Source organism: Schistocerca nitens, chromosome 7, assembly GCF_023898315.1.
Source record: "Schistocerca nitens isolate TAMUIC-IGC-003100 chromosome 7, iqSchNite1.1, whole genome shotgun sequence".
NCBI lineage: Eukaryota > Metazoa > Arthropoda > Insecta > Orthoptera > Acrididae > Schistocerca > Schistocerca nitens.
Genome location: NC_064620.1, coordinates 549,383,752 through 549,404,679, shown reverse-complemented (window position 1 = coordinate 549,404,679; position 20,928 = coordinate 549,383,752).

Sequence of the window (20,928 nt, the reverse complement as noted above, 5' to 3'; positions counted from 1 at the left end):
AATGAAACGTTGTCTTATATTGCATGACATGACAAATTTTAATACGACGTATCACATGTACCATGTTACTTCACTTAACACGATGCATTGTACTATACGACGTTGGTACTAATATTAACAAGTAAAAAAAAAAAAAACGAGAAAATGTCAAGATGTTTTGATTTAAATGTCTTCGAGGCTGCCATATAAACCTAAAAGCTAGTTTCCTTGTTTTACATTCCTAATTCTGCCGATGACATAGTCGCCTAGTTTTATGCTATAATAGGTGAATTCTTCATTCTGGTATACCATATGTCGAAGACCCAAGAGGGAACAATAAGACTGGAAGACCAAGAACGAAGTGCTCGGATTGAAAAGGGTGGAGGACAGGGACGTAGTCTTTCGCCCCTGTTGTTCAGTCTGTACGTCGAGGAAGCAATGAAGGAAACAATAGGAAGGTTCAGGAGTGGGATTAAAATTCAAGGTGAAAGGACATGACTGATAAGATTCCCTGATAACACTGGTTATCCTTAGTGAAAATGAACAGGATCTGTTGAATGGAATGGCCAGTCTAATGGATATAGAATATCGTTTGAGAGTAAATCGAAGAAAGAGATGAGAAGTAGCAGAAATGAGTCCAGCGAGAGCTTAACATTAAGATCGGTGATCAAGAAGAGGATAAAGTTACGGAATGCAGATGTGTATACAGCAAAATAACTCATGATGGCTAAAGCAAGGAGATCATAAAAAACAGTCTAGCACTGACAAAGAGGGTATTACTGGCCAAGAGAAGTTTAGTTTTATCAAACATACGTCATAATCTGAGGAAGAAATTTCTGAGACTGTACTTGTCGAGCACAGCATTCTATGGTAGTGAATGATGATTGTGGGAAAACTGGAAAAAAAGAAAATCAGAGAGTCAGAGCTATGGTGTTAGGGAAGGATATTGGAAGTTTGGTGGACGAGTAAGACAAAAAAGAGAAGATTCTCCGTAGAATCGGCGACGGGAGGAACGTATGGAAGACACCAACAAGAATACGGGACAGGATGGTCGGACATGTGTGGCGACCAAAGGGAATAACGTCCATGGTACTAGAGGGAGCTAAACATACATACCGACATTCATGCATATCTAGCCATCACAGGCCTTGCTAACCACGAACTGCTTCTACAAAACTCCTCCATTTCTTTGTGTTTTTGTGGTCGGGTCCACCAGACGTCTTCAGTCTTCATAGCTGCCACGTCCTTCGCGAGGGCTTCTATTCAGAGCTGTCGTGTTCGTGCTGTGGGTCGTATGGTGTTTAGTTTCTCCTCAAGCGCCTTTTTCACTTGTCTTTCTCCTGCCGTACGGTTTTCTTCGTCCACCCACTAAATTCTTTTGCTCTGTAAGATTGCTGGTTGTTGCATCAAGAGCAAAATGTCGTCGTTCTCCTCCTCCACTTTCGTTTATCTAAGGTTGATGCCCATATCTTCCTCATTACTCTTATTTACAAATATTAATAGTTTTTCCTTCGCTCATTTATAGTCATGCTCCAGGTTGCTGAACCGTACATGATTGATGGACAGCCGGCCGCGGTGGCCGTGCGGTTCTAGGCGCTGCAGTCCGGAACTGCGGGACTGCTACTGTCGCAGGATCGAATCCTGCCTCGGGCATGGATGTGTGTAATGTCCTTAGGTTAGTTAGGTTTAAGTAGTTCTAAGTTCTAGGAGACTGATGACCTAAGATGTTAAGTCCTATAGTGCTCAGAGCCATTTGAACCATTGATGGGCAGCAGAGGGTAACAATTGTAGCGGAAGACAGAGTTTGGAATACATTCAACTAATAACTGTGGCTGTAGTCTGCCAGTGCTGCGTGCTCTAATATGAACAGGCAGAGGCCTGCTCACCCAAATCATTCGACCTAACGTGCCTGGATTTCTTGCTCTGGAGGTATATGAAGCAGCTGGTATATGAAACCGTTGTGGCAACGGAAGACGACCTCGTAGCTAGAGCTCCCTTCCGTGCCGAGAGCACTGCGGACAGGCCAGGAATCTTCGAACAGACACACCAGCCAAACGTCCGACGCTGTACTGCGTGCATACAGGCCAACGGTCGCGCATTCGAGCAGTTCGTATGATTACCACTGCTGTACTTTGCATGCTACACTACCTTCTGTGTAAATTTCCCCTTGACTCAGAAACTGCCGCCAGGGACCATATGTACTACAACCAAAGTAATTGTTTTAATGTTCTCTGTCTCCTGTATTAAACTGAACGAACAGTTTGAATCACCCTGCAATATCACCCATATATGACTATCGTCTGCGTACCTCTTTACCGCGAATACTCTCATGTCCACTTCTATAAATCTGAGGCTAACATGGAATCAGTATATTCCTTACTGCTTCATCCAGTAATCTTTAATCTTGTTATATTTCACTTAATCACAAACGATTGCTACTCGAATTTCAAATCACACAATTGTTCAAGTCTTATCCATTTGCACTGGTCCCATGCAGTTAAAATAAAAAAGTCAACGTTTGCCTGTTTCATGTAGAAGCCGGTTTCGTCTGTGGAAATTCTTTCCGTGTTATCTCGCGTACAATATTTCGTTGCCGTCGAATAAAAATATACCGAATTAGCCTCATACTTCCTTTCAAGCTGATGACAACTATTAAAATTCTACTCCATACAAGAATCTCTGATTAACAGAAAACGTTCATTATAAGATTTAATGCAGTTTCTATTTCCAGTACTCTCAAACATAACTGCTTCTTAAAATTCAAATAGTGAATTATATAAGACGTAGGATTTAAGAGATTTAATGATAGACTTTTAGCCAGGCTTGTTCATAACATCTAGTAGTAGTATTAATTCGCAGCGGTATAGTATTTCACCCTTATATCATTATTCTTAACTGCTTCGATTATAGCAACACATCAGCAGTAAGGCAATAAGGAGTGGACTGAAGCTATCGGAACAGCGGCTTGTCAGGACAGGATCCCAACAATACAGTATGGTTTGAAGCTGCGTTGGCTGTTGCGTAGCATCTGTTCGATTCTAATTCGAATACGCCCTTGATCGATATCGTTTCGAGCGTTCTGATTCGTGGTGAGAAAGATTGTGATTTGATAGAGGAGTGACTAACAGCTTAGTATTTCGTCTTGAGAAGCATCAGGCCGCAGTACCTGTAGACGGGGAGTTGATTCGCCTGAAATCAGGTAGGTGGCCAGCGATCATATCTGTCCTTCGCACGGCTGAAAGACACGCGAGTCCGAGTCCAACAGCCACCTTTGACCAGTGACGTCCTCTGTGACGTCATTACTTTACGATACAAACGATGTACGTGGCCCATTATTCAATATTAACCGTGGTTGTCTTAGTGGGTGGTATAAACTACGCAGTTTATTCCAAATATGTCGTGTTTTACGAGGGTGTGGTTGAGCAAGAACCTGCGAGCACACTCTAAATTGTTGCTAGAGAAATGGGTAGCCGTCATATTTATAATTTTGGTTCTCACAACTATTAGGTTGTTACTTTCCGTATGCGGCAATATTTCCGCGGATAAGGTTAGATAGGAAACTACGAGCACTGCTTAAATTGTCTGCGGGTGAAACGATTAACTTATAATTTTATTTGTCACAAATCTGGCTGTTTCTCATATGAGGTATGTGTTCCGAGGGGGAGGTTAGGCAGGAACCTATGAGCACAAATGAAACTGTTGCGACTGAAACGAGTACTAATCATAAATATAATCTTGGTTCTTAAAAACATTTGGCCATGTTCTTCCCTAGAGTGACGTCGTGGATGTGCGGCGTATTGGGAGTTGACTGTTTGTGTAGGGGGCTTGTTGTCAAGTTAAATTTACGATACTGAATATTACAGTTTTGTGGCGGGCGGGGAAAGTGTGGTCTGGTATCGCGTCTCCATTTAAACTAGGCTGAGGGAAAAATTGGAACACTTAAAAATAATTTATATGGTGTAATGAAATTTCAGAAATACATTTGTCTAGATAATGTATTTAAGAGATTAACAATGCAAGATCACAGGTTAATGTAAGTGGGAGATTAGCCATTGCAAATGTGAAATACTGGTACATTGGCTCAAATGGTTCAAATGGCTCTGAGCGCTATGGGACTTAACTTCTGCGGTCATCAGTCCCCTAGAACTTAGAACTACTTAAACCTATCTAACCTAAGGACATCACACACATCCATGCCCGAGGCAGGGTTCGAACCTGCGACCGTAGCGGTCACGCGGTTCCAGATTGTAGCACCTAGAACCGCTGGGTCACTCCGGCCGGCACTTGTACGTTAATAACGGGTGTAACCACAAGAAAGCTGAAAGCAAACGTGCCTGAATTCTGTTGTACAAGTTCTGGATGTCACTTTGTGAGACAGAGATCCATGCCTGTTGCACTTGGCCGCTGAACACAGAGACGGTTAACGCTGTTTGTTATGACGCTGGAGTTGGTCCGATGACGTGCTCGGTTGGAGACAGATCTGGTGATCGAGCAGGCCAACATGTAGGGTTGTAACAACGATATGTGGGCGAACGTTATCCTGTTGGAAAACGCACCATGAAATACCGTTCACGAATGACAGCACAACAGGCCGAATCACTAGATTAAGGAACATATTTGCAGTCAGTGTTTGGGAGATAACCGAGACTGCTCTTGCTGTCATACGAAATCGCACGTCACGCTATAGCTCCAAGTGTCGGTCCAGTGTGTCTAGCACGCAGACACGTCATTTGCAGGCGCTGACCTGTCCTCTTTTTACGAATACATAGCCATTATTTGTGCCGAAAAAGAACCAGCTTGTATCTGAAAACTCAAAAGACATCCATCCTGGCTTCGAATGATCGCTCGCTTGACACCTTTGTTGTGCCAGACGGCGTTCGTTTGAGGTCAGTGTAGCTTGCGCTACAGTGCACCAGGCTCGAAACTGTCGCTGAAGTAACCGATTTGTAACAGTTCGTTGTGTCACTGTGGTGTCAGCTGCTGCTGCAGATAACATGACCGTCTGGAGTCTGGTCTTCTAGCTACGGTACATTCCTGTGAGCACCCTTGCCAGCAATTATGTACAATGGCTATGTGCATGCCAGGTCTTTCTGCAGTGTAACAGGAGGAACATCCAGCTACATTTAGCCCTATTAAACCACCTTTCTCAAAGTCAGTGAGTTGCCGATACTGGTGGCTTTGTCGCCTTAAGGTATTCTCCATTAACGTAAGTTCACAACATTCGATCTCAAAGGTAACTACCGCTCACAACTCTTACGCGACTGGCTCGAAGCTGCAACAGACACTATTTCTCAGATGTAGGAAGGCGTCAACCAGCTCTCGTTTAACTCGCAGAAATCCTTCTAGGTTTTTTTTCCTCGTCGATGTCTATAGGTCAAATGAAATATTCGATTCCGGTTTGTGTTTGTGTTGTGCGGCCGGCCGGGGTGGCCGAGCGGTTCTAGGCGCTACAAACCACAGGTTTGATTCCTGTTTCGGGCATGGATGTGTGCGATGTCCTAAGGTTAGTTAGGTTTAATTAGTTCTAAGTTCTAGGGGACTGATGACCTTAGAAGTTAAGTCCCATAGTGCTCAGAGCCATTTGAACCATTTTGTGTGTGTGTATGCGTGTGTGTGTGAGTGTCTGTGTGTTGTTGTGTGTTCGAGCTGTGAAAACCTGCCATTTACAATGCGTCAAATGATGAACACTGCGAATCAGAACGTCTTTTCAGCAGAGTGTAGCTTCATCCACCAGTACTTTTATGCCAGTTGTATGTTACTGAAGGATACAGTCGTTGAAGAGCGCATATTGCTCTCATAGGTACAGTCTTAGACATGAAACCCTACCGTCGCCCGGCCGCCGCAGAGACTAAGTAGGAGTCGCTCACTTACGGTAGCCAATATTACAGGCCGCCCTTCATGCACAGTCTGCCATAACTGCAGGATGCGTAAGTGTATGGAGCAAGTGCCATTACCATTCACGAGGCGAGATCGACGAAAAAGACAGGCCGTGGCGTGTACGTCACAGCACGTGACACCGCAGGACAGCAGCCGCCTGCGACGAGGAGCGAGTAACTCTTTTAGACGAATTTAATACACTCGTGACAAAAGTTTTGTATCATCTCGGTTCCGAGGATTCCGGAACCTGTACAGAACACTGCAATAGAGATAAACATAAACGCCGGCTGCGGTGGCCGTGAGGTTCTAGGCGCTCCAGTCCGGAGCCGCGCTGCTGCTACGGTCGTAGGTTCGAATCCTGCCTCGGGCATGGGTGTGTGTGATGTCCTTAGGTTAGTTAGGTTTAAGTAGTTCTAAGTTCTAGGGGACTGATGACCACAGCATTTGAGTCCCATAGTGCTCATAGCCATTTGAACCATAAACATAAACATCATTTCCGCCTTTTTTATTGCTCATGAAAACCACACATTGTACGTTGTACCACCATACAGCGAGACGTTTACAGGTGGTGGTCCAGATTGTTGTACGCATTGGTACCTCTAATACCGAGTAGCACGTCCTCTTGCCTTTATACATGCCTGTCTTCGTCGTGGCATACTATCCACAAGTTCATCAAGACACTGTTGGTCCAGATTGTCCCACTGCTCAACGGCCATTCGGCGTTGATCATTCAGAGTGCTTGGTGGGTCACGTCATCCATAAACAGCCCTTTTCAATCTATCCCAGGCTTGTTCGATAAGGTTCGTGTATGGAGAACATGCTGGCCACTCTAGTTGAGCGATGTACTTATCCTGAAGGAAGTCATTCACAAGATGTGCACGATGGGGGCGTGAATCGTAGTCGAAGAAGACGAATTACTCGCCAATATGCTACCGATATTGTTGCACTATCGGTGAAAAATTGAAATGTCGTGTGACGAGGGCCTCCCGTCGGGTAGACCGTTCGCCTGATGCAAGTCTTTCGATTTGACGCCACTTCGGCGACTTGCGCGTCGAGCACTATCGGTAGGACGATGGCAATCACGTATCGTACAGCCGGTACGGCGCCTTCCACGACCACCAGCGACGTACGTCGGCCTCATCTAATGCCACCTCAAAACAGCAGGGAACATCGACCTTGCTGCACTCGCTGTACAGTGGGTCTAAGGCGATCAGCCTGACCGGGTTGTCTCCAAACACGTCTCCGACGATTGTCTAATTGAAAGCATATGCAAGGATGGTTCAATATTAGCACTACATTTCCTTCTTTTTGTTTCGAATGGGCATTCTTTGGACCTCGATTGTTCAAATGTTGGGTTTTGATCTTTGCTCAGTACTGTGGTATCCTCTGCCGATGTAACTCCTTCCTTTCATCTGTCCAGGGGGGCTTTTCCTGAAATCGTCGGATTACCTTCAAATCAGGGCTCTTCCTGAAATCCTCGGACTTCCTTCAGGGTATGTCTCACACACTCTCTGTTCTGGAGATCGGTTATTCCCAGTTCTTTAATGTCCTTTTCAGCTAATGTGACCCAAGCGGTGCGAACCTTCTTGTTTTGGCAGAAGGTGAACAGACGGTTGGTCAATCTATTTGGAGGCAATCTTGCAACATGGCTGTAGAAAGCTACCCTTCTTTTTCTTGCACTGTCAGAGAGCCTCTCGATATGTTCGTACAGCTCTGAGTGATGTCGCCTTTTGAATTCCCCATCTTCTTCTACCAGACCTGGGATCTTCCTGAGGATTATTCTCTCTCTCTGTCTTCCAAATTGTCCATCAGACCTCTCCGGTTCATAGAAAGACATTCCATGGCATACAGGGCTTCTGGTCGTATGACTGATGTGTATGCTTAAGTTTCAAATTGCGTGGCAGGCATTTTTTGTTGTAGGGGTTCAAAATCAGTCGATAGGCTAGATCCAACTTGCTGACTCTCATGGATAATGACGTTTTCTTCCGATAAGTTGGGTTCGATCCATTCACCGAGATACTTATCTCAGTCCTTTTGATTTTTCCCTGATCTAGTAACATCTCTCTATTAGCTTCTTTGATGTTGGTGAAGAACTGTTCGCTCCAGCGACTCTTGAAGACCCACTTTCGCTGCCTATTTTCTGAGGCAGTTTACATACATTGTTGCCATTTCAAGAGAATTAGCAATGAGCGCCATGTCATTTGCTAAAGCTAGGCAATCTACAATCAGTCCTTCGTTCTTACAGTCCAAGTGAAGCCACTCTGAACACCCAAATTGGTCGGTTTCTTGTCCAATTCCCTCTCAACCTTTTCAAGGACACAGGTGAAGAGAGGTGGGGAGAGTACATCCCTTGTCTCACTCCAGTTTTTATCTCGAAGCTTCGAAGCTTTCTGAGATCTCACCTCTAAATTTGACCTCCAAATAGGTGTTTGTCAAGATTTCTAGAATGAGTCTGCGGCTTTTGTTGTCTAGTTCTAGTCCATGGAGTATTTTCTTAAGTGTTTCTCTATCAACAGAGTCGTAGGCCTTCCTTCAACCAAGTTGATGACCACCATGTGGTTCCTCACCTTGGAGTATGCCAGTACAGTTTTAAGGTTGAGGATCTGTTCAGCAAAGGATCAGGTCTTCCTGAAGCCTTCCTGATATTCTTCCATGTGACTACCTAGTTGATCTTCTGCCCTTGTTAGTAACGCCTAGGAGAGAATCTTATATGTTACCAGGAAAAGAGAAATTCCATGGTTGTTGTTCAGATCAGTAAAATCTCCCTTTTTGTGAAGCGGATGGATTAGAGCCGTGTACCAACCAGGTGGTAATTTCTCTGTTTCCCAGATATCCTGGATGATCTGCGTGAGCTTGCCCACGACATTGCTCCCAACGCATTTCCAGAGTTCAGCAACGATACAGTCCTCTCCAGCTGCATTATTATTTTTTAGAAGTTATATGATTTGTCCAACTTCTTCCAGTGAAGGATGCAGTGGGTCCAGGTTTGGTGTGGTTCATTCGCAGTCGAAGTCTTCGCTTTGTGGATCACAGATGAGTAGGTTTTTAAAGGACAAGCTAACTGGTAGCAGTTGTCCTTGTCGTTAAAAATCAGTTTGCCCCGCGAGTCTCTGGAGTTTTGGAGAATTATATTTTCTGAGTATATGCTTGAAGGTTCTGTAAAAAACTCTGTTCTTAGCAAAGCTCCCTTCGATTTGAGTTAGATGGTTTTCAATGAAGGTCCATTTCGTTCCTTGAATTACCTTATCTGCAAGCCTTTTTGTCCCAAAAAGTTCTCCTAATTTTTCTTGCGTTTCTTACAATTCCATTTCCCCCAGAGTTTCTGTCTTTGGGCTGTATCATTGTCACTGTCTTCATTCCACCACTGATGCTTCCTTCTTCTTGTGAGGGGGCGAGTTCATTGGCTGTCTGAGTCTTCCGCGGTGGCCGTCGTAGGTTCGAATCCTGCCTCGGGCATGGATGTGTGTGATGTCCTTAGGTTAGTTAGGTTTAAGTAGTTCTAAGTTCTAGGGGACTGATGACCTCAGATGTTGAGCCCCATAGTGCTCAGAGCCATTTCATTGGCTGTCTTCACAAGAACCTCCTTTAGTTCCTCCCAGATGTTGAAATCTCTACTGTCCAATCTCTGCTTTACTTCTTGCCTGTTCTTAAGTTGCTCTACTTCAGATCTTACCATCTTGGAAGTTCTGTGTACTCTAGTGTTTCTAGGCTGGAGTCTCAGGTTGATCTTTGAGAGGTAGTGGACTGAGTCCAGATTGGCACTTCTTAATACCTTTGCGTTTTGTATTTCCTTTTGAGATTTTCTTGAAACGGCCACATGATTTATCTGGAATTCACCCATGTTGGTGTTAGGTGAAACCAAAGTCTTCTGCTTCCTTGGCAGGTGTTTGAAGGCTGTAGACTTCATGACCAACCCAAAAGTCCTATACAGATACACCAATCGTTCCCCAATGCGGTTGGTTCTCGTAGGCACCGGATAGTTGCCCACTGTATTCTTGCCCTTTTTCTTTCTTCCCAGTTGGGCATTGACGTTACCAAGCTGTATGATGGTGTGTGTGTCTCTGGAACTTTATAGAGTATATCTTGTAAGTCTTCCCAGAATTTATAAGTTCTGTCTGGATTGCGTCTATGGTCTTGGTTGGTTGAGGCATGTACGTTGACTACATTGTAGTCCTTGATAGCAAATTTGAGGGAGTGGATGGATACACGACTCCTTGGTGGGGTGAAGTCAATCACTGAATTCAGTATCTTGTGACTGATTATAAGTCCTGTACCTAAGCGGAGTACATTCTTCATTACCTGCTGACCCACTTTCCTTTGAGGATCCTGTATCCTTGGGACTTGAAGGCACGATCATCTGTGAATCTAGTTTCCTATACTTTTGTCAGTACTATGATGCGTTGTGTTAGTGAATCAGTCACATTTGTCAATTTACCCACTTTGACCAGTGAATTTGCATTAAATGTTACGAATAAGCTTTGCCGTCTTGGTCTGAGCTTACATCCGGTGATTTCAGGATGCTCCGACTCATCCTCAAAGCATGTTGATGTGGACTCCGTAGAATTCGAAGGTCCGCTAATGTCACCTCGGGTGATGGTGTATTGGTTACCACCTGGGCTAGTGTATTCAGCGAAATTTCTCTCCATGCTCAGTTGAAGAGTATTCTTCGTGGCATCAGTGGCGAGCCACTGTCCAAGATCTTACCCAAGTTGTTAGCTTGAGAGGCTTATTATTGGAGTTTTTCACCCCTAGACAGGTGGCCTTCACTATGGCTAAGGAGCCCTGTCAACCCCACTCTTTACTTATAACAAGGGATGGTAGGAAAGAGGCCAAGGAAGGGACAGAATGAGGACAGAAAAATTGGGACAGATAGCCCGTTGTGGGAGAAATTTTGTCTGGCTCCTTCCCTGCAGCCTGTCCGGCTTGAATGACGCTTCTGGCAGGTAAACTACCGCCGGCATAGCCCTCCGGATCAAGACCATGTAAACCTCGTCTCCCGCACAGACAGTGCTTCGTTAAGGTGGTCCCCCTGAGGAGGCCAGTTCCTTCTAGAAATTCCTTTGAGATCTTCCTGTCAGAATTCATTAATTCATTACACTCTAGCAGCAATTTGTATTTAATTTGCGCCTGGGAAAGATGGTAAAACTCTTCTGGAAGACCGTCAGGCAACGGCGCTTTGTTTTTGGGACTCTGCGCAATTACGGTTACCACGTCACCATGGTGAATCTCTACTACAAGAGTCTGAGATGCCACAGTGCTGTCTGCCTTAAATTTTTTGTTTCAGGGCCTCTTGTGCTTCACAATTATCACCACTGCCGCATATGACGTTAGCAAGATGGTCATAGGTTTCATTTTTAAAGTCGTTCTGTGTTGTTAGAATTATTCTTTTATTTTTTATTATTTCTTTTATTTTTTTTTCATTATTCTTTTTCCTCTATGCTTTTCATCTATTACATAAGCCATTGAAGATCCTTGACGACAAACAGCGCCCTGCATCCTCACACGTGTACAAAACCTGTCTGTTTCCGCCTTCGGGCCAAAATTGTGGCTTTCATTTTCTTGATCGAGACATAATTTTCTGTGACAGATGTGTCGAGTTTGAATAGGTCCCATAGTCATTGAAATTAAAACTCTGCTACTTTTCTTTAGCAAAACTATTTTTCGCGAATAGTCGATTAACATTTTCCTTAGTCGCTGTTTCGCGCATTTTAGCCATCGGGACAGAGAAGAATTGTACAGTACTGGAAATCAGTGTAGAAGCTGTGTTACTACGAAAGTAATATCTGAAGCATACAAGTATCGAATTTATCATGAAAGTAGTAGACACACATTACATATAAGTAATCATGACGGAATTGCATAATTTCTTCATAGCACGAGTAACAGAGTACGGCGTTTGAATTGCCTGGATGGAAACTGATATAAGGGCACTCACTATCCAGTTGTGTTACTGCAGTGATAGTACTTTGCCTAACATCCGTTCTTGCTGATTATCTCATAATGATCTACGGCGATGATTGTGTTACGGTTCGTTGTTCTTGCAGTGAAACTGTCATGCACCCTTCTCGTATCGTTCATTTGAGCTCACATACAGCCTTAAACTGCCTTACATTGCGATAAACACGCCTTGCAAGTATTCCCCAAAGGTTTTCCACGTTGTTCAAATGCTACGTACAGCCCCGCGCAAGACATTGATATCTTTACCTTCAAACCACTTTTTGGCTGTAGCAGAAACACTTACACATGCATTATCTTGTTGAAACTTTAGACTTTATTCCCCTAGATCATCATACATTCTAATCAGTTCTGTCTGCAGAATTTCAGTGTACATGTTAGATTTCGCCGGCCGGCCGGCCGTGCGGTTCTAGGCGCTCCAGTCTGGAGCCGAGCGACCGTTACGGTCGGTGGTTCGAATCCTGCCTCGGGCATGGATGTGTGTGATGTCCTTAGGTTAGTTAGGTTTACTTAATTCTAAGTTCTAGGCGACTGATGACCTCAGAAGTTAAGTCGCATAGTGCTCAGAGCCATTTGAACCATTTTTTTTTTGTTAGATTTCATTCCAGTGATCAGCAAGGCAAAGCGTGATTTATCTTTAGCGTAGAAGGCTGACCAAATCATAACACTTAATCCACCAAAATTTCTACTCATTCTTACTTGCTACTCTGCTCTCACGCCATGCAAATAATATTAAAAAACATCCTGCCCACCTAAATTAAATTTCTCCGCTTCATTGAAGACCTCTTTATTCCAGTCTACATTCCAAGACTAACGTTTTTAGCAAACTCATATCTAGCTTCATTACGTTTGGGTGTTAGAACAGGTTTCTGCAGTCATTTCTTGAATGCAAGATGTCTGTCATTTGACAAAATTTGTCGTGCACGTCTGGCAGCTACTAACAACTGTAAATCAACAGCAAGTTGAGACGAATAACGATTTGTGGCCATTTATTTTCGAACGAGTAACCGTTTTGCCTCAATTTTCTACTCTGGCCATATTTTCCGTTCTGTTCATATCGTGCACCCAGTCTAACGAAATTATCAGTCACTATACTTCAACGGTTCAACTTGCTTGTTACTTTAAGTTTAGAGTACAATTTCCTTGTACACTCTTATTTTTGCTTTATCATCATATGCTAACAATTTTACGCGTGGCATTGCCACTCTAGTGGTTCATATATACATCGCGCACTTCATTAAAAGTGTATTTCCCATTTTGAATAAGAGCACATACACAAACACCAAGAACACACAAACCCGATTGCGTGTACCGAATTCCACACTGAACCACCAGAAGCACTGATGTCTTGTTATATACTATACTACTAACTTCAAATGCGCTACCACTCGACTGCATTTGTCGGTATACTAGATCTCATACTACTGCATACACAGTGCACAACAATGTTAATTTCCCTACAAATATCTACGCCTTTATGCTGATTTCCATTAACGTAGGAAGTGAACTTACTTTTGCATTCCTGCCAAGTCTTGTGAAAACGCTCGCGGCATTCGGTATCTTGCAAGTGTGCAACGTATAGCCTCCAATAACTTCTAGCTCTGTAGGTCCCTGTTTCTCCTGGTTAGTGGCTAGTGGGCCACACAACTATGTCCAGAGTATTAGTCTTCAAATTGTTAGATACCTATTATTCCATCCAAGCGACTTGATGTAAACAACCATACATGAGCAGCGCCTATTACACGGAGGGGGTCCAACAGCCAATCAGTTTCAGTCATTACACCAGGAACGAGATACACGGCTGTTGTTGTTTGTAGTTCAAACATGCCCAGGCGGTCAATACCGCGGTACGAATCCGTCCTCATTGTTACTTTGTGACAGGAAGGGGTCTCAACAAGGGAAGTGTCCAGGCGTCTCAGACTGAACCAAAGCGATGTTGTTCGGATATTGCGGAGATACAGAGAGACAGAAACTGTCGATGACATGCCTCGCTCAGGCCGCCCTATGGCTACTACTGCAATGGATGACCGCTACCTAAGGTTTATGTCTCGGAGGAACCCTGACAGCAACGGCACCATGTTAAATAGTACTTTTCGTGCAGCCACAGGACGTCTTGTTACGACACAAACTGTGCGCAATAGGCTACATGACGCACAACTTCACTCTCGGCGTTTATGGCGAGGTCCATCTTTGCAACCAAAACACCACGCAGCGCGGTACAGATAGGCCCAAGAACATAGTGAAATGACCGCTCAGGATTGGCATCACGTTCTCTTCACCGATGAATGTCTCATATGCCTTCAACCAGACAATCGATGGAGACGTGTTTTGAGGCAACCCGGTCAGGCTGAACGCATTAAACACACTGTGCAGCGACTGCAGCAAGGTAGAGGTTCCCTGCTGTTTTGGAGTGGCATTATGTGGGGCCGACGTACGCCGCTGGTGGTCATAGAAGGCTATACGATACGTGAATGCCATACTCCGACCGATAGTGCAACCATATCGGTAGTATACTGGCGAGGCATTCATCTTCATGGACGACAGTTCGCTCCCCATCGTGCACATCTTGTTCAGGTAAACGACATCGCTCTACAAGAGTGGCCAGTATGTTCTCCAGACATGAATCCTCTCGAACATGCCTGAGATAGATTGAAAAGGGCTGTTTATGGAAGACGTGACCCACCACCCACTCTGAGGGATCAACGCCGAATCGCCATTAGGAAGTGGGACAATCTGGACCAATAGTGCCTTGATGAACTTGTGGACAGTATGCCACGACGAATACAGCTATGCATCAATGTTAGAGGACGTGCTACTGGGTATTAAAGGTACCGGTGTGTTCAGGAATCTGGACCACAACCTCTGAAGGTCTCGCTGTATGGTTGTACAATGTGTGGTTTTCATGAGCAATAAAAAGGGCGGAAATGATGTTTATGTTGATCTCTACTCAAATTCTCTGTAGAGGTTCCTGAGCCCTCGGAACCGAGGTGATGCAAAACGTTTTTGATGTGTGTTAGCAATCCAGGTGTCGTAGAAAGTACGAGTGATCCTTCTATTATTTATGAGTTTTTCAAGCTCTCCCACGAACCTTGCAGAACTAGCACTCCTGAAAGAAAGGATATTGCGGAGAAATGGCTTAGCCACAGCCTGGGGGAACTTTCCAGAATAAGATTTTCACTCTGCAGCGGAGTGTGCGCTGATAAGAAACTTTCTGGCAGATTAAAACTGTGTACCGGACCGAGACTCGAATTCGGGACCTTTCGCAGGAGAGCTTCTGTAAAGTTTGGAAGGTAGGAGACGAGGTACTGGCAGAAGTAAAGCTGTGAGGACGGAGCGTGAGTTGTGCTTGGGTAGCTCAGTTGCTAAAGCACTTGCCCGCAAAAGGCAAAGGTCCCGAGTTCGAGTCTCGGTCCGGCACACAGTTTTAATCTGCCAGAAAGTTTCATATCATCGCACACTCCGCTGCAGAGTGAAAATCTCATTCTGGCCACTAACTAAACTGTCAAAACTTATCTTCATAGCTTGTTCAAGAAAATATTCAAATTTGTAAGAGTTCGGTTTAAAAGACTGCCAGTCGAAGGTATCTACTCTGTTTAGCTGACTTACTCCTCCATATTCTGAGAATCGCACAAAAACAAACACCACAGCATAAAACTGCAGCAAGCGCTCAGACTCACCGCAAGCGAGTGAGACCGCTGCAGCGTGCAGCAGTGGTCCGCACACGTCTGCTGCCAAAGTTGGACTGCCACTGGACCGTGAGCAGGTACTGCATTGTAACAGCTCATGAAGGGTTACAGTATATCCTCCATACACTTCAGCATCCTACAGTGTTGCAAGATGGTGCATATGGCCCGAGTTAGAATTCTGAAGGGCAGCCGGTTATATTGGCCACCTTAAGTGAATGACACCGACGTGGTCTCTGCGGCGGCCAGCTGGTGGTCGGATGTATGCCTCAGACTGTGCATGACAGGCTGAATCACATAGTTAAACGCCTTCTGTATTCCACAAGTTTACCGAAAGTTATTCGCAATATTTCAATTGTGCAATATTCATGCTTTTATTACATTCATAGTGCACAATGTATTTCAAAATTTCTATCGTCATTTAGTGACAGGTATAACATTTCCGCCAGTTGATGCTCTTCATATGACTAACAGGCATTGTCTGGCCAATGTAGACTATTTGTTTTCGTGTAGAGTTACCAGATTGTTTTTCTTATTTTTGTTGTGGATCCAATTACAGTTGTTAAATTTTTTTAATACGTTCTCTGGCTTCATTGTAGCCTGTTTATTTACATTGTTGATTGTGTTTTGTAAATACTACTGCCTTTAGAACATTTACCTATAGTACGTTTACTTGAGATTTGGCAGTGTGAATGAATATTCCACTCCAATGGCCATATTGTCTTTGTAATGAAACATATCCTTGGGGTGTGGATAGTGTTTTTGACTAATCATCAAAACCCCTGCATGCTCACTTCTAATGCTGCACTGCATAAATTTTGAGTAAAAATCATCGGCAATGGCAGCTGAAGTCTTCCAGCATAAGAAGTCACCCTTATCTGCCAATGGCGTTGTCAAAGAGGCAGAGAAGCGCACAGAGGTTCAGGGCACTCTCTTGCCTTGGGGTGGGAAACTGTTCCTAAAAGGCGGAATAATCGGCAATTATCAGCAGAAGACGAGGGAAGCCACTGCATTAAAGATAGCTAATGTGCATCCTCAGGACATATGGCCTGTAATGGGAAAAGTATCATCATGATCACTCCACTGGTAAAAGATTCTGAACTAGTCCTCCATTCAAATCTTCAGAAGAGGTTTGCCAAAATGGAGGTAACCATGAGAAAGAGACTGAATAACCAACGAAAGGGTGACGTTCTAAAAATTAGGGCATGGAACATCAGAATTGTGAAAGTGATAGGAAATTTAAAAAAACGCATTTAAATCAAGTAACTGAATGAAAATAATGATGAAAGTCATTTGATTCCATTTGGCGACGTAAGGAATGAAATCCTTTATTATTTTTAAATAAGTATAGAAATAACTTTGATCACTGCTTTAATTTAGTTAATTTAAATGTATTTTCTATAATTTTTTTAATCCTTTCACACATCGTTTTAATCATTGTATTAAATTTTACATTTACTCTTATATTTTCTTCCTATACTTTATTTGCTATCTTTTTGCACATGAATTCAATGACTTTTTCGTATTAATTTCCATTTAACTTCATCCATTTGATCGTCTTATATTTTCGGCGATGTTACTGGATTCATTATTTCTATACCTCATTTTCCACACTTATTTATAATCACATCTTTTTTTAAATCTTAATCTGTGTTATTTTGTCCATGATGCAACAATGATTTGTTTTAAATGTTTGTATGTCGATTACTAGCCAAAAAAATGTGCACCTTGTATGTAACGAAAACTACATTAATGACACTATTACACCCTCAATATAAATAGACTATTTCACCTTTCGTCTTTTAACCGATAGTTTGGCTATTCGATTATTTACATGTTGCGACAGATAAATACAGGTAATAAAACCACTTGCACAATGATTCCGAATAAAAATAGGAAGACAGGCAGAAGTTAATACGATGGTTAAACTTATATAGAATATGATTAGAATTTTTTAAAGTTACATGAAAACCAAGTCACTGAATAAAATTAAATGTCAAACTGACGTCAATTACTATTTAAGAATAAAATGAGATTCGAACCCACATGGTCGTATCCTAACCATTATGCTAGAATGGCACTGTATGCCCTAACATCAACTTTATGTCTAGAACATCACGAAAATCTATGAATTTCTTTTTCCATCTATTACAAGAAAACAAGGACCCGTCAGGACTAATGACAAGAATGGGATATCTGAGACTCTGACCTATGTCACCATACAGATGGTTCCATAAAGCCAGTCCTAGTTCATGATACCTCTCCTTCTAACGCTTAATCTAGATATAGTGGGGGACAGTGAACTTAAACAGAAATAAGACATGGACTTCTGGTCAGACGAGTTAGTGGAATATCAAGAAAAGCAGATAATGGTAAAAGGTGGTAGGACTAGTTATTGATAGGAAAGAAGGCCAGAGAATGAGTGACTGTGATCAGTTTAGTGATAGGGTTGTTTTGACCAACATCGGCAGGGGCGACAATAGTTCAGATATACATGCCAACGTTGCAAGCAGAAGATGAGATAGAGAAAGTGTATGCAGATATTGAAGAGGTTATTCAATATGTAAAGGGACATGTTGAACGAATAGTCATGGGGGACTGAAATGTAGCTGTAGGAAAAGGAGTAGAACAAAGGATTATGGGAGAATATGGGTTTGGTAGAAGGAAAAAAACAAGAGAAAGACAAATTGGGTTCTGTAATAAATTTCACATAGTGAAAGCTAATAATCTTTCTGTGAATCTCAAGAGGAGGAGGTAAACGTGGTAAAGCCCAGGAGATACTGGAAGATTTCAGTTAGATGACATCATGGTCTAGCAGAGATTCCGAGATTAGATATTCGATTGTAAGGTGTACATCGGAGCAGATATAGACTCAGAAGAGAAGACTGAAGTTTAAGAGAAATGACCAGAGAAGTCATTGTACAAAGAATTGGGATACTGAAGTACTGAGGAATGATGAGACTGTTGGAAAATCTCTAAGGATGTCGATATTGCGAAAAGGAATACCAGGTAAAGCAGTTTGGCTGAAGAGGGGTGGACATCACTAACATGGGTAATCACATATATTGGATGCACAAACGTATGTATAACAATGGTAACTGAGAAGATGCAGTGGGTAACAGAAGAAATAGTTCAGCTAACCAATGGAAGAAATAAATATAACGACATTCAGAGAAATACAGGAATACAGAAATACAGATCATTTAGGAATGAAACAAATAGTAAATCCAGAGAAGCTGCCTACATGAAACATGTGAAGAAATCAAAACAGAAATGACTGTCAGAAGGAGTAGCACACAGAACAGTCAAAACAACCCACTGCGAAATTAAAGCAAAGGCGGGAACATTGAGAGTGCTGCAGGAATGCCACTGTTAAATGCAGATGAGAGAGCGGATAATTGTTGGTTGGTTGGTGCTGTAGTCTGCAAAACTGCTAAGGTCATGAGCGACCACATCATAATGTAAGAAAAGAACAAAAAAACCTGAGGCGAGAAAGGCAAAAACCCAATCAAGAAACTTTAAAAAAGAAGGAGCAGCTGAGGACAAGGAAGTCCCTAGGAAAAAATTTTCGGAACATCATGGAGATCGCGGATGTCCCCATTGGGGAGGGTGGGGGGAGGGCTCAAATTTGCTTCGCCATCCCGCTGGGGCAAATAAAAAGCAAGACTCGAACGACAGAGAGCGTGCCATCTGCTAAAACATCTGGTAAAGTAGACAGCAAACAGACGAAAATGTAAACAGTTAAAAAATGGCACCGGGTCAGTAAGAGGCGCACCGACGAACGGCTGAGAACAGTATTAACAGAGTGAGACAGAGTCGCCATGTAATATATAGTAGTGACAAAAACGACAGTGCCCTATATGCAGCTGGGCTAGAATGACCTCGTCGCAACATGGGGGTCAAGAGTAAGTTCACCATGCTGTTGAGAGAGGTTTGACGTCATGGAGTTGGTTCCCCTGGAGAGAAGACCTTTGTGCTCTCCAAAGTGAAACTATGAGGTGTGATTGGAAAGTTTTAAGAATGGATCCGCTACTGCTTACGGGTTTGGCAACCAGGTACACGGATGGTGGGGTTTGAGTCGTTGCCTCGTTCTTGCACGCCCTCTGACAGGAAACTGCATTTCCTTCAATCAGTTCATTGTGTTTGAGTGCGGGTCTGTTAAGGCCTCTTTCCAGATTCTGTATGCGTAAAAATGGACGTAAAAACGGAGTAACGAGTTTGTGTGGAATTTTGTTTTAAAACCGGGAAATCAGCTTCTGAGACTTAAGAAGTATTGAAAACAGCTTTTGGAGATAATTTTATGAGCCTGTCAAATGTTTTTGTCTGGTTCAACAGATTTAAAAATTGTCACGAATCAATTGAAGATGAACCATGATCCAGATATCATTCCACCTCAAAAATGATTGAAAATGTTGTGAATGTTGGCGACGTAGTGTGCTCTGATCGTAGACTTACAATTAGAGAGATAGCTGATGAACTTCATTTAAGTTTCTATGCAGTTCAGTCAATATTAACCGAAGGTCTGAACATGCATATAGTGTCCGCAAAATTCATTTCAAGTGTTGTCAAGTGACCAGAGACGACAGTACCGACATGAAGTGTGCCAAGGACTGATTAATGGGACCAAAAATGACCCAGATTTGTTAAGTAGAGTAATTACAGATGACGAATCGTGGGTATATGGATATGATCCTGGAACCAAAGTGCAGTCTTCTTAGTGGAAGACTCCAGGTTCACCACGACCGAAAAAAGCACGGCAAAGTCAGTCGTAAGTGAAAACAATGTTGGTGATTTCTTTCGGTTCTACCAGTCGTGTGCATCATGAATTTACCTTGGAGGACAGACAATTAACCAGGAATACTACAAATGTGTGCTTGAGCGTTTCCGCGAAAAGGTGCAGAAGAAAAGACCTGCATTGTGGAAAGACAGGAGTTGGGTGCTGCACCCTGACAATGCTTCGGCTCATCGTGCTTCTCCATAGTTGAATTTTTGACCAAATTCAACATTCCTGTGCTTTCACAACCGCCATATTCTCCTGGTTTGGCACCGGAAAACCTCTGGCTGTTCCCTAAACTGAAATTTTTACTGAAAGGGAAGCGGTTTGACTCGATTGAAGACATCCAGGCAAATACGGAGAGCGTCGTTAACACACTTTAGGAAAAAAATTTCCAGGAATGTTTCCAAACGTGGATACACCGTTGGAGTCGGTGTGTTCAGTCGTAAGGGGACTATACTGAAGGAGATGCATCAGAGTAGCATGTAAGAACCACCGCTGTACAATTACAAGTCCATTCTTACCATTTTACAATTACAAGTCCATCCTTAAAACTTTCCAATCACACCTCGTAAATGAAGATCACTAGAGGGAACAAAATGACTACCAGGCCAAGGGAGGAGAAATCCAGACTTTGCAGCTACAGCGGAGCCTCTTTCC